The sequence below is a fragment of the Macaca fascicularis genome, chromosome 9, assembly GCF_037993035.2.
Source record: "Macaca fascicularis isolate 582-1 chromosome 9, T2T-MFA8v1.1".
Classification (NCBI taxonomy): Eukaryota; Metazoa; Chordata; class Mammalia; order Primates; family Cercopithecidae; genus Macaca; species Macaca fascicularis.
In genome coordinates, this window is record NC_088383.1 from 111,217,591 (window position 1) to 111,230,698 (window position 13,108).

Sequence of the window (13,108 nt, forward strand, 5' to 3'; positions counted from 1 at the left end):
CTTTATTTTTATTTTTATTTTTTTTGAGACGGAGTCTCGCTCTGTCGCCCAGGCTGGAGTGCAGTGGCCGGATCTCAGCTCATTGCAAACTCCGCCTCCTGGGTTCACACCATTCTCCTGCCTCAGCCTCCCGAGTAGCTGGGACTATAGGCGCCCGCCACCTCGCCCGGCTAGTTTTTGTATTTTTTAGTAGAGACGGGGTTTCACCGTGTTAGCCAGGATGGTCTCGATCTCCTGACCTCGTGATCTAGCCATCTCGGCCTCCCAAAGTGCTGGGATTACAGGCTTGAGCCACTGCGCCCGGCCTCATCAGTAATTACTTTATATGGATTCAACTTCTACAATTAAAAGGCAAGGATTGGCATAATGTAGTTCAAAAATGAACCAACTTCATACTATCTACAAGACATTCACTTTAGATTCAAAGACACAAAAAGGTCAAAAGTGAAAGGATACGAAAGACAGCCCATGCAAATAGTGAACCTGGGGATATTATGCTAATATACAAAACAGATTTTGAGTCAAAAAGTGTTACCACATGGCCAAGCGTGGTGGCTCATGCCTGTAATCCTAGCACTTTGGGAGACCGAGGCGGGCAGATAACTTGAGGTCAGGGGTTCAAGACCAGCCTGGCCAACACAGTGAAACCCCGTCTCTACTAAAAATATAAAAAGTAGCCCAGCATAGTGGTGCATGACTGTAATCCCAGCTACTCGGGAGGCTGAGGTGCGAGAATCACTTGAATCCTGGAGGAGGAGGTTGCAGTGAGCCGAGATCGCGCCACTATACTTCAGGCTGGGTGATAGAGCGAGACTCTGTCTCAAAAAAAAAAAAAAAAGTGTGTTACCACAGACAAAGAAGGACATTATGTATTGATATGGGTCTATCCATTGAGAAGATACAACAATTATAAACATACATTCCCCTAACAAGAGAACTCTAAAATATATGAAGCAAAAATGAACAAAATTAAAGAGCAAAAAAGACAGTTTTACAATTATAGTTGAAGACTTCAATACCTTACTTTCAAAAATGGATTGAACAACTAATCAGAAGATCAATAAGGAAATAGAAGCCTGGAAGACTTTCATAAACAAACTAGAGTAACAGACACCTACAGAACGCTCCACCCAACAACAACAACAGAATACATATTCTCAAGTGCACATGGAACGTTCTCCAAGACAGACCATATGTTGGGCCAGAAAGCAAGCCTTAATAAATTTTTAAAGATTTAAAGAGACAAATTGTCTTCTCTGGTCACAGTGGGATGAAAGTAGAAATCAGTAACAGAAGGAAAACTGGAAAATGCATAAATATGTAGAAATTAAACAACATACTTTTTTTTTTTTTCTTTTTTGAGCCTGATTCTCGCACTGTTGCCCAGGCTGGAGTGCAGTGGTGAAGATCTCGGCTCACTGCAACCTCCGTCTCCCAAGTTCAAGCAATTATCCTGCCTCAGTCTCCTGAGTAGGTAGGATTACAAGTGCATGCCACCACGCCTGGCTAAGTTTTGTGTTTTTAGTAGAAATGGGGTTTCACCATGTTGGTCAGGCTGGTCTTGAACTCCTGACCTCGTGATCCTCCCGCCTCGGCCTCTGAAAGTGCTGGGATTACAGGCATGAGCCACTGCACCTGGTCTAACAAAATACTCTTAATCAATGGATTAAAAAAGAAATCACAGGGTTCATGACCAGCTTGGCAAAACCCTGTCTCTACTAAAAATACAAAAATTGGCCAGGCGCGGTGGCTCACGCCTGTAATCCCAGAACTTTGGGAGGCTAAGGCGGGCGGATCACGAGGTCAGGAGATCAAGACCATCCTGGCTAACATGGTGAAACCCCGCCTCTACTGAAAATACAAAAAATTAGCCGGACGTGGTGGTGGGCGCTTGTAGTCCCAGCTACTTGGGAGGCTGAGGCAGAGAATGGTGAGAACCTGGGAGGCAGAGCTTGCGGTGAGCCGAGATCGCACCACTGCACTCCAGCCTGGGCAACAGAGCGAGACTCTGTTTCAAAAAATAAATAAATAAAATACAAAACTACAAAAATTAAGCTGGGCACGGTGGCACATGCCTATAATCCCAACACTTTGGGAGGCCAAAGCAGGTGGATCACTTGAAGTCAGGAGTTCAAGACCAGCCTAGCCAACATGGTGAAACCTTGTCTCTACTAAAAACACAAAAATTAGCTGGGCTTGGTGGCGGACGCCTGTAATCCCAGTTACTTCAGAGGCTGATGCAGGAGAATCACTTGAACCCAGGAGGCAGAGTTTGCAGTGAGCCGAGATCGCACCATTGCACTCCAGCCTGGGCAACAGAGCTAGACTTTGTCTCAAAAAAGAAAAAAAAAAAAGACGGCGTGGTGGCTCACACCTGTAATCCCAGCACTTTCGGAGGCTGAGGCGGGTGGATCACGAGGTCTGGAGATTGAGACCATCCTGGCTAACACAGTGAAATCCTGTCTCTACTAAAAATACAAAAAATTAGCCAGCATGGTGGCACGTGCCTGTATTCCCAGCTACTTGGGAGGCTGAGGCAGAGGCAGGAGAATCACATGAACCCAGGAGAGGTTGCCGTGAGCCGAGATTGTGCCACTGCACTCCAGCCTGGGTGACAGAGCGAGACTGTCTCAAAAAAAAAGAAAATTTAGGCCGGGCGCAGTGGCTCAAGCCTGTAATCCCAGCACTTTGGGAGGCCGAGATGGGCGGATCACGAGGTCAGGAGATCGAGACCATCCTGGCTAACACGGTGAAACCCCGTCTCTACTAAGAAATACAAAAAATAGCCGGGCGAGGTGGCGGGCGCCTGTAGTCCCAGCTACTCGGGAGGCTGAGGCCGGAGAATGGCGTGAACCCGGGAGGCGGAGCTTGCAGTGAGCTGAGATCCGGCCACTGCACTCCAGCCTGGGCTACAGAGCGAGACTCCGTCTCAAAAAAAAAAAAAAAAAGAAAATTTAGCCGAGTGCAGTGATGGGCACCTGTAGTACCAGCTACTCAGGAGGCTGAGGCAGGAGAATCACTTGAATCCAGAAGGCAGAGGTTGCAGTAAGCCAAGATCGCACCACTGTGCTCTAACCTGGGTGACAGAGCAAGATTCTGTCTCACACATACATACAAAGAAAGAAATCACAGGAAAATTAGAAAATACTTTGTGACTTTGAGACAAATGAAACTGAAAACATGACCTACTCAAACTTAGGGGATGCAGAGTAAGTTGTGAGATGAGAGGAGATAGGAGGCAGAGGAGGGGCCTAGGGAAAACAGACACTGCAGAGTCACTTTCGAACACTCAAGGCAGGTGGGGAAGACAAGAAGGAAGAGACGGGGCATGAGGAAGTTCTGTGGTTTTCGTCTAGCCTTGTCATTGTCCTCCAGCCAAAGACCACAAACTGTATTGAATAAGTTGAGTTTATTACTGATTGCAGTGAGAAGGAACAGAGAGTAGGGGAAACATGGGCTGTTTCCCCTGTTAGAAAGGTGTTAGAAAGAACCCATTGTAAGCTTTGTGCTTTATTTGGTGATTTGGGGGTGGCAAGGAAATGGAGGTTCACTGTAGATTGGAGACTGTCAGGAAACAAGGATAACTCTATGATTGGGTGGCTCAACAGATCTTACCTATAGCGATTGGTAAAGAAGCAGCTGTCACATAAGCTGGAAGAAGAGAATATTTGGTATTTTGTGGGTTGCATGGTGACCTTGTCTTTGTGCTTAGACAGAATTATGAAGTGACTTTGTTTTACCTTACTCTATCATGGCCTTAGAGTGACTCTGTCTGATGTGCATATTCTGTGAGATTATCTATGCCTAATAGAATAATGTGGTCTGGCTGTGAGCACCAGACTAGTTTCCAACAACACTGAGGCCTAGCTATAAGTGTCAGACCAGTCCCTGCATATCATGAGCTACTTTCTTTTTTTTGAGATGGAGTTTCGCTCTTGTTGCTGAGGCAGGAGTGCAATGGCGTGATCTCTGGCTCACCGCAACCTCTACCTCCTGGGTTCAAGCGATTCTCCTGCCTCAGCCTCCCAAGTAGCTGGGATTACAGGCATGTGCCACCACACCCAGTAATTTTGTATTTTTAGTAAAGATGGGGTTTCTCCATGTTGGTCAGGGTGGTTCGAACTCCCAACCTCAGGTGATCCGCCTGCCTCGGCCTCCCAAAGTGCTGGGATTACAGGCATCAAACACCACACCCGGTTGGGCTACTTTTTTGTTTCTCAGGCTCAACTCAGTTTCTTGGACTCCTAATGAAAAAGGGTGACCATATTGACAGTAACTGGATGGGAGATAGGCTGGGGACAGGCAGGCCTTTTTAAGAGGTGGGCAGGACAGAGACAACCCAAGCAGGACTGATTAGCAACTGCCAAAGGCAAAGACAGAGCAGCATCTCTCCAGGCACTTCCAATGTCCCTTTTAGTGCCTACATCGAACAGTGCTGCCCATCTGCCAGAGCCTTTTTGTGGCCCGGCTGGTGGCATGGGCAGAGGAGGTCGCTGTGTACTCGTGGCAGAGCAATGGCTTTCATGCATTCATTCATCCAGACACAGTTCTTACGTGTGAAGTACTGAGTGAACTTTGAAGATGACTCAGATGCAGGCTTGCTCTCAAAAGCTTTGAAATGTGGTAGTTTAGACTCTGAATAGCCTGATGGAGAGTTTACATTTTCTTTTTCCTGTCTCCGGACCACATGGTCTCTCTCTGACAACTCCTTAAAACACTGTTTTCAAATTACAAGGATAGGCCGGGTGCGGTGGCTCACGCCTGTAATCCCAGTACTTGGGAAGCTAAGGCGGGCTGATTACCTGAGGTCAGGAGTTCGAGATCAGCCTGGCCAATGTAGTGAAACCCCATCTCTAGTAAAAATACACAGAAATTAGTTGGTGTGGTGGCAGGAGCCTGTAATCCCAGGTACTCAGGAGACTGAGGCAGGAGAATCACTTGAAGCAGGAGAATCACTTAAAGCTGGGACCCACTTTGGAAAGTCCTGATGCTTGACAGTCTCTCCCTGGCCAATTTCACCTACAGTCAGCAATTCAACAATACCCTCTACCCTGAGTATTGGAGCCCAGACTGACAGCCTGGATTCTATCTAGATAACTGTATAATGGATACTTTTACCTGGATGTTCCACTGGCACTCAGTATTCACAGGGCCCAAACTGAACTCATTACACCCCCTCTCATCCCACTAGTCAAATGTATTCCTCTTCCATTATTTCTCATCTTTGTGAGTGGATGCATTGTCTACCGTGTTAACTAAAGATTAAAGGAGAGAGAGGGAGCCGGGTGAGGTGGCTCATGCCTGCAATCCCAGCACTTTGGGAGGCTGAGGTGGGTGGATCATTTGTGGTCATTTGTGGTCAGGAGTTCGAGACCAGCCTGGCCAACATGGCGAAAGCCCGTCTAAAAATAAATTAGCCAGGCATGGTGGCAGGTGCCTATAATCCCAGCTACTTGGGAGGCTGAGGTAGGAGAATCTCTTGTACCCAGGAGGCAGAGGTTGCAGTGAGCCGAGATTGTGCCACTGCACTCCAGCCTGGGCAACAGAGCCCAATTGTCTCAAAAGAAAAAGGAGAGAGAGGAGTCAAAGGTCAAAGATGAACCCCAGGGCCAGGCATGGTGGCTCACTCCTGTAATCCCAGCACTTTGGGAGGCCGAGACGGGCAGATCACGACGTCAGGAGATCGAGACCATCCTGGCTAACATGGTGAAACCCCGTCTCTACTAAAAATACAAAAAATTAGCCCAGCGTAGTGGCAGGCACCTGTAGGCCCAGCTACTCGGGAGGCTGAGGCAGGAGAATGGCGTGAACCCGGGAGGCAGAGCTTGCAGTGAGCCGAGATCGTGCCACTGCACTCCAGGCTGGGTGACAGAGTGAGACTCTGTCTCAAAAAAAAAAAAAAATGAACCCCAGTCATGGAAGTACAGTCTATGCAGTTACACAGGGCTCTGCAGTTAGCACCCTGCACTTGGTTTGACGCTCTGCTGTTGCTATCTTGAAATTATTATTAATTTTTAAAGAGACAGGGTCTTGCTCTGTTGCCTAGGCTAAAGTGCAGTGGTGAGATAATAAATAACTCACTGTAGCCTCTATCTCTAAGGCTCAAGTGATCTTCTCACCTCGGCCTCCTGAGTAGCTGGGAGTACAAGCACATGCTGCTGTGGCCCTGCTTATTTTTCATTTTTATTTTTTTGTAAAGATAACTGTCTCACTCTGTTGCCCAGGCTGGTCCCTAACTCCTCGTCTTAAATGATCCTTCCATCTGAGCCTCCCATAGTGCTGGGATTACAGGTAGGAGCCACTATACCCAGGCAAATTCTTCATAATTTTTGAGCAAGAGGCCTTACATTTTAATTTTGCACTAGGTATCACAAACTTTTAGCCAGTCCTGCCTAGGAATCTGATGGTGACTTTAATATAAACAAAGAATTCCACAAAGGAACAGGTCCGGGAAGAAGGTAAACTGGATTTCTCCACACTGAGCTGGCAGGTCACCCAGGTGGAAAAGCCCAATGGCCAACTGGAACATGACCAAGCAGATAGAGGAGAGGTCAAGATAGAAGATAGGCTGGGCACAGTGGCTCACACCTACAATCCCAGCCCTTGAGAGGCCAAGGCAGGAGGATTGCTTAAGCCCAGGAGTTTGAGACCAGCCTGGGCAACAAAATGAGACCCCATCTCTTCAAAGAATAAAAGATTACCTGGGCTTGGTGGCTCATGTTTTTTGTCTTAGTTACTCAGGAGGCTGAGGTTAGAGGATTGCTTGAGCCCAGGGGATTGAGGCTGCAGTGAGTCATGATCATACCACTGCCCTCCAGCTTGGGCAACCCAAAAAGACTCTGTCTCTAAAACAATTAATTACTTAATAAAAAAATTTTAAAACAAGATAAATCATTTGAAGTGATAGGTAAAGTCATGAAAATGGGTTAAATATGAAAGAGAGCACAGTGTGAGAACGAGGAAGGCTCAGGGACAGGACTTTAACACCAAGCATTGGCCGGGTGTGGTGGCTCAAGCCTGTAATCCCAGCACTTTGGGAGGCCGAGACGGGCGGATCACGAGGTCAGGAGATCGAGACTATCCTGGCTAACACCGTGAAACCCCGTCTCTACTAAGAAATACAAAAAACTAGCCGGGCGAGGTGGCGGCGCCTGTAGTCCCAGCTACTCCGGAGGCTGAGGCAGGAGAATGGCCTAAACCCGGGAGGCGGAGCTTGCAGTGAGCTGAGATCGGGCCACTGCACTCCAGCCTGGGCGACAGAGTGAGACTCCGCCTCAAAAAAAAAAAAAAAAAAAAACAAGCATTAGGCTGGGCGCAGTGGCTCACGCCTGTAATCCAAGCACTTTGGGAGGCCGAGGCGGGTGAATCACTTGAGGTCAGGAGTTCGAGACCAGCCTGGCCAACATAGTGAAACCCCACCTCTACTAAAAATACAAAAAATGAGCCAGGCATGGTGGTGGGCGCCTATAATCCCAGCTAATCGGGAGGCTGAGGCAGGGGAATCACTTGAACCCAGGAGGTGAAGGTTGCAGTGAGCCGAGATCGCGCCACTGCACTCCAGACTGGGCAGCAGAACTAGATTCTGTCTCAAAAAAAAAAAAAAAAAAAAAAAAGAGAAGAAGAAGAACCAGCATTAAAGAGGCGGAAAGAAGGGGAAGAAAATCTCACAAAGGCACAGCCAGAAATATCAAGAAAAAAACAAGACAGTAAAATACTGGGGAAACTATGAGTTTAGGAGGGAATGCAGGATACCAGGGTAGGGAACTGGAAGCAGAGAAGTAAATTAGTGACAGAGCACGTGTCAAAAAAAAAAAAAAAAGACAAATCCAATAAATTTTAATATATTTATTATTACTTTTGAACATTCAGTCATTATAAGAACAATTTTAAAATTCTGTCATTCAGAGACAAATTACATTAGCATCTTGGTATATTTCCTTCCAATCTTCTTTCTCTACATGGTTTTCTTGCATATTTTTTCTTACAAAAATTTTACAAACATTCTTCCCATCTGAATTGCCTCCACATTTTTAGTCAACAAATTTGAGACCATACTGTACATATGGTCTGATATCCTACATTTTGAAACTTAACATAATATTCTGCACATTTCTTATGCCATTAAAAAGCATTATTTCTTGGAAGCAAAGCATTCCAAAATGTGTATCAGTTTTAAAACAACATGAAAGAAAATTTAAAATACTTCTAAGTTTAGGCCCGTAATCTCACCCACACGATCAACTGATTTCACATTTTAGTGCTTCTTTTCAACTTCAGTCTTTAGGAACATTATTGCTTTTAGATAATTGAGGTAATAGGATAGGTACGGTTTTGAATATTTTTCTTTCACATTATTTTATAAACATAGTTTCATGTTTCTCCATATTCTGATAGATGCAAGCTGTTCTGTGATGTTAGTTCAATGTTTGTTGTGATGCTAAATTCAATAATTTAATCATTCATCGGTGAGTTGTTTCTAGCTGTCTTTTTTTTTTTTTTTTTTTTTTTGAGACAGAGCCTCACTCTGTCACCCAGGCTGGAGTGCAGTGGCTCGACCTCCACTCACTGCAACCTCTGCCTCCCGGGTTCAAGCGATTCTCCTACCTCAGCCTCCCGAGTAGCTAGGACTACAGGCACGCACCACCACGCCCGGCTAATTTTTGTATTTTTAGTAGAGACAGGGTCTCAACATGTTGGCCAAGCTGGTCTCAAACTCCTGACCTCAAGTGATCCACCTGCTTCGGCCTCCCAAAGTGCTGGGATTACAGGCATGAGCCACCGCACCTAGCCTTCCAGCTTTCTATTATTTTAAGTCCCACTGACTTAACATGTGACTTAAAATATGACTTTCATATATATATAGTTTGTTTTGTTTCTTTTTTTTCAGATGGAGTGTTACTCTGTTCCCCAGGCTGGAGTGTAATGGTGCTATCTTGGCTCACTACAACATCTGCCTCCCAGGTTCAAGCGATTCTCCTGCCTCAGCCTCCTTAGTAGCTGGGACCGCAGGAGCGGGCCACCACATTCAGCTGATTTTTGTATTCTTAGTAGAGATGAGGTTTCACCATGTTGGCCAGGCTGGTCTTGAACTCCTGGCCTCAAGTGATCCACCCACCTCGGCCTCCCAAAGTGTTGGGAATACAGGTGTGAGCCACCTCACCTGGCCTAAAATATACATTTTAGTAATGGTGAACTAATTTGGTAGTCAAAGAAACTGCTTTGAATGTTCCAGGCTATTGGGCCATTGATGGGGAATTAAAGTAGGTTGAAATTTAATCAGTTGGTATTACTTTGTAAAGCTAATTTTTTTTTTCCTTTTTGAAATGATTTCATTAATAGCTAACATATTTATTTTGCAACAAGCTACTTACAATAAAGGAATAATAGTCTATATATGTATTACTTATGACTGACCGTTCACTGCAAATCAAATCACAAATACCACTAAATGCAAGCATTTACAAAAGGTTTACAATCCAGTCTACAATCATCAGAAACCTGCTCTACAAATCATTACTTTTTTAAAAAAGTATTTAATCTTTTTTTAATTGACAAGTAAAATTGTAGATGTTCATGGGGGCAAATAGTGATGTTTTGATACATATAATGTATACTAATCAGATTGGGGCAATTAACATCCATCATCTGGAACATTTATCATTTTTTTGCATTGGGAACATTCAATTTTTTAAACAAGTTGGTTTTCAAGGGGAAGAAAACCACGCTTATTAATATTTTCTGTGGCTAGTCAAGTACTCTTTATATATGATTAACAGTCTCAGCTGGGTGAAGTGGCTCATGCCTATAACCCTAGCACTTTGGGAGGCCAAGGCGGGAGGCTTATTTGAGCCAGGAGTTCAAGACCAACCTTGCAACATAGCAAGAACCTGTCTCAAACAAAAAAAAAAAGCTGATGTGGTGGCATATGCCTGTCATCCTAATTATTCGAGTGGGTGGATTGCTTGAGCCCAGGAGGTCAAAGTTGTGGTGAGCCATGATTGCACCACTGCACTCCAGCCTAGGCAACAAAGCAAGACCTGTCTCTAAGACAAAAAAAAAAAAAAAAGTCTCATGTTATCTTTTTTTTGAGACAGAGTCTTGCTCTGTCGGGATCTCGGCTCACTGCAGCCTCCACCTCCTGGGTTCAAGTGATTCTCTTGCCACAGCCTCCAGAGTAGCTGGGATTACAGGCATGTGCCACCACACCCGGCTGATTTTTGTATTTTTAGTAGAGATGGGGTTTGACCACATTGCCCAAGTTGGTCTCGAACTCCTGACCTCAGGTGATCCACCTGCCTCAGCCTCCCAAAGTGCTAGGATTACAGGCATGAGCCACCTCACATGGCCTTTTTTTTTTTTTTCTTTTAATCTTCCCAGACACTGATAATAGGCATCTTTCAAGCTGATCCTCACTTGAGTTTATAGCTGGTTTGACAGCTGCCTCTCCTCAACATTGCATCTGTTATGATGGTTTAATTGTTGAGTCAGAGCCAGTGAACATTTATATTTCCTACCAACCACCTTGAAGTAAATATCTTGGGAGCTGCTGACCTGGAATGGTTGTAAGAAGGCTCCTGGCTTCTTCTTTGTCTCATTTAACATTTATTTTAAGGTCAAAGCAATATCTGCACACTACTTTCTCTTTGGTCCCCCAGATACAGTGAGCCCCTTGGTCCAGTCCTTTCCACGTCTTATATGTAGTTTCACCCTAGATCAGATTTTGTGTCTTGGTTCTCAGACCAAAACAGGAACACTGCATGATTGTTTTCTGGAGCCCATCTATTGTGGATGCCAGCCTTGTCTCCACATAGGAGTTGAAGCTCCTTTTGTATTGTATTTCCTGAATCACCAGTAAGAGAATACAGTCTTTTCTCATGTAGGCTGGGGATGTTGAAAATGCTCAGCCTTCTATAGAAATTCTTAAGTTCTCATTAACACATTTCACAAAAGTAAATGAATATTATTTGACATGATTCAGATGGTGTTTTAATGGTCAGCATTTGAATAAATAACTTGCATTATAATTTGTCCCTTTAAAAAAGTTGTAGCTAACTGTAACTTATTAAATGTTCAGTGGAATGTAAAAAATATATATATTTTAATACATACAGTTTTTTTTCTTTTGGATTATTTCACTGAGTTGAATTCCTACGTGAGACACTGGGTCAAAGCATGCCAGCGGCTCTTGCTAAGTGTTGCTTAAGTGTGTTTCTACAAGGATTATATCAATTTACTTGGCCACTAGCCAGGTGTGATTGCACCTGTTTCCCAAAGCTGTGGCTGGCATTAGGTATTTAATTTCTGCTTGGCTATTAATTGGAACCACACTATACACACAGTCTTTAATTTGCATTTCCTTAATTACTAAGAAAATTGAGTCTTTTAAAAAAAGTTTATTGTTTGTATTTCCTCTTAGGTACCTACCCAATTCAAAGCGACAGACATACTTTGAGTGTCCACCATGTGCTACCCTCAAGGATGAGTGACCTAGTGAAAATGACCATTTGGGATAGGTTGAGGGAACCAGAATAGTATAGAAAATATATGACTGACTGTACTTCACAGGTAGAAGCACAATACTGGCAGGCAGTTTGGGCAAAGGTTTTTGAATGAAAGACAAAGAAAGAAGGGCCTGACTCAAATATATTAGGCTTTTGCAGGGCAAGTGACTTTAGAGCTAGAGCTAGAGTTAAGATTTGTCCAGGTGAGAAAATGATGTATGGGAAGAGGGAAAGATGCGTAGAGAGGTAAAGGGGTAAGTATGTAGAGTTGTCCATTATGGCTACAATGTGGAATGCTGGGCTGAGGGATGGTGGGATTTTAGCTGGAAACGAATGGTCAGGGTTAAACTAAGGAATCGGATCTTTGTCCTGAGGATTATTTTTGTTCTTAATGAGGAATGACATGAGTTCATGTGTTTTAGAAAGGCTTTCCGGCAGCAAATGAGAGGCAGATTTGGACACACTGGAGTCTATGAAATGAGCTTGTTTGTATCCTTAGCCATTTACCAAGGGTTGAAGATAAGACTATGAATAAGCTTTTTATGTAGTATGCACATTAACCCTTTATCTGACCTACTTAAAACAACATTTCAGGCCAGGCGCGGTGGCTCATGCCTATAATCCCAGCACTTTGGGAGGCCAAGGCATGTGGATCACCTGAGGTCGGGAGTTCGAGACCAGCCTGGCCAACATGGCGAAACCCTGTCTCTACTAAAAATACAAAAATTAGCTAGGTGTGGTGTTGCACGCCTGTAATCCCAGCTACTCTGGAGGCTGAGGAAGGAGAATTGCTTGAAGCCGGGAGGTGGAGATTGCAGTGAGCTGAGATTGTGCCACTGCACTCCAGCCTGCACAACGGGAGCGAGATTCCATCTCAAAAAAAAAAAAAGAAGGTGAAATTTGTACAAAGTCACTTTTTTTTGTAAATAATTACTGATGCTTACTCAACATTTTACATTTTATAATGCTCTTTATTTATTTATTTATTTATTTATTTTAATTGAGACAGAGTCTCACTCTGTTGCCCAGACTGGTCTTGAACTCCTGGCCTCAAGTGATCCTCCTGCCTTGGCTTCCCAAAGTGCTAGGATTACAGGCATAAGCCACTATGTCGGCCGGGCGCGGTGGCTCAAGCCTGTAATCCCAGCACTTTGGGAGGCCGAGACGGGCGGATCACGAGGTCAGGAGATCGAAACCATCCTGGCTAACACGGTGAAACCCCGTCTCTATTAAGAAATACAAAAAACTAGCCGGGCGAGGTGGCGGGCGCCTGTAGTCCCAGCTACTCGGGAGGCTGAGGCCGGAAAATGGCGTGAACCCGGGAGGCGGAGCTTGCAGTGAGCTGAGATCCAGCCACTGCACTCCAGCCTGGGCGACAGAGCGAGACTCCGTCTCAAAAAAAAAAAAAAAAAAAAAAAAAGCCACTATGTCCCGCCAATGCTCTTTAACATATATTATTTCATTTGATCCTCATAAACATCCTTCTGAGGTAGTTACCTCCATTCTACAGATGAGAAAGCTGAGGCCATGAGATGTTTGATGATGTCTTCACCAAGGTTACCTAGGTAGTAATTGGCAGAGATAAAATCTGAATAGAGGCATTCTGA

The 13,108-nt window shown here is 44.6% G+C and overlaps 1 long non-coding RNA gene across 1 annotated transcript in view; it reads left to right on the top strand.

The window, feature by feature from the left end:
- Positions 1-11,671, top strand: part of LOC135965179 (uncharacterized) — a 36,936-nt gene extending 25,265 nt beyond the window's left edge. Inside the window, exon 3 of the long non-coding RNA XR_010578083.2 lies at positions 11,417-11,671. This is a non-coding gene — a long non-coding RNA (uncharacterized lncRNA). The remainder of the gene's footprint in view (positions 1-11,416) is intronic.
- Positions 11,672-13,108: the final 1,437 nt, after the last annotated feature.